We start from the raw sequence: 2,025 nt of genomic DNA on the forward strand, positions 1-2,025 counted from the left end.
CGGTTTTGTCATTAAAAAAGGCAGCTTGAGGGGGAAGGTATATAAATTGTTGCAAAAATGAAGTTACTTTCTATGAAAATCCAGTTTTCCTTTTTTGCTGCTCCTTACATATGCTTTTTCCTGATAGAAAAATGGCATATTTATTACATTAAACATAATGTTTCTTTTTTTTTTTTTTAAGTTGAATGTAACTCCAACACTGTAGAAAAAAGCATTAACTTGTTGCATATCCTTCAAGCCTTGTCCTAATGATGGAGCTTTGTTGGGATAGGTATGCATGTTATACTGTTGTGTAGTCTTGTTTTTTAAAACTGTGTAACCAAGGGAAGAAATACAGAGTCAGGTGTTTTAACTGCACTGCTCTCCTGAGTTCCAACATAAAGCCATGCAAAAAAAAAAAAAAAAAAAATTTTAACCAGCCCCAGTGTTGGTGGAAAGAGGTTTCTCTGGGCTTTGCTATCTAATGTTGCAGTGAATCCTGTCTATCTACTTATTTCCTAAGGACAAGAAGTGTTGGGGGTATGCTGGGCAAGACCTGCAGGGTAACAATAGATAGCAAATAACCATACTACCATCTAAGGGGCCACAGTTTCATGGTCCTTCAACGAGGGCCAGCTTTCCCTCACCAAGCAGCGCAATCCATGTTTATCTGTTGCATGTCTATTATAATAGCTACTGTTTGTAGACTGTGTACCAGGTATTTCAGAGGCTAGTCCTCAAAACCTGGGCATCCCAGTCACTGAAGTTTTAAAGTCTACACTACAAATAGCAATTAAGCACTAAATAACTTCGTCTGTGTGTGTGTGTGGTTAGCATTGTGTTTGCCTGTTCCTCTTTCCTAAATACTCATATTTGTGGTGTTTGTTGCTTTTTTTAAATAAAATGTTGTTATTAAGGATCTTAACCATTTGCCAACATTCAAATATTTACTTCTTTTTTTTTTAAGATTTTATTTATTTATTTGACAGAGCACAAGTACCAGAGAGGCAGGCAGAGAGGAAGGAAGCAGGCTCCCTGCTGAGCAGAGAGCCCGATGTGGGGCTCGATCCCAGGACCCTGGGATCATGACTGGAGCCGAAGGCAATCACTTAACTGACTGAGCCACCCAGGCGCCCTACTTTTCATTTTTTTAAACTGTTCAGAGTTCATCTCTTGTGGCTCTTCTTATGTTCTCTTAATGCATGTGAATATATACTCATCTAGGATATGGCCCCCCATTGAGAAGTAAAGATACGTTAGTGTTCTGTGTACAAAAGGGAATCTCTTAAAAAATTAATGGTTTTTAAAAATAGGAATGGGAAAACTTTTATTCTTCTACCCCAAAATAGTACCCAATGATCATGATAGAGGAACTAACAGTCTGCTCTAAGTCTGTTTTATAATAAAGATTGGAAATTTTCTGTAGTATCACTTTTCTGCAAAGATGAAGTGTTTTTTAAAATGGCTCAACTGGCTATAGTTTGCAGGCCTTGAGGTTGCATTTTTGGGTGTGGGGAAAAGCATAAAACATTATCAACACTGACTACTTCATGATATATCTAATCATAGGTGCACACAGTTGATAGATATATCTAGTAATCACCTAGAATCCTCAGGACAGGGACTAGTTTGGCTTCTCTGTTTAACAAAGTATTGATTTTTATATTTAATTTTCATGACCATTATTTTAACCAGGAGAATATAACCAGTAACCTCTGACACTGGCTGTAGCAACTTTACAAGATGGGTCTTCTGAGGCAAGAAAAACAAAAGCAGAAATAAACTCTTGGGACTTCATCAAGATAAAAAGCTGCACAGTGAAGGAAAAAAAACTAACAGGCACCCTGGGGAATGGAAGATGGTATTTGCAAATGACATCTAATGAGGGGTTTGTATACAAAATATGTAAATAACTTAAAAGACTGAACACTCCAGAAACAATCGGTTAAAAAATGGGCAGAAGACATGAACAGATATTTTCCCAAAGAAGACTTACAGATGGCCAATAGACACATGAAAAGATGCTCAACATCACTCATCTTGAGG

Source organism: Mustela erminea, chromosome 15 (assembly GCF_009829155.1).
Source record: "Mustela erminea isolate mMusErm1 chromosome 15, mMusErm1.Pri, whole genome shotgun sequence".
Classification (NCBI taxonomy): Eukaryota; Metazoa; Chordata; class Mammalia; order Carnivora; family Mustelidae; genus Mustela; species Mustela erminea.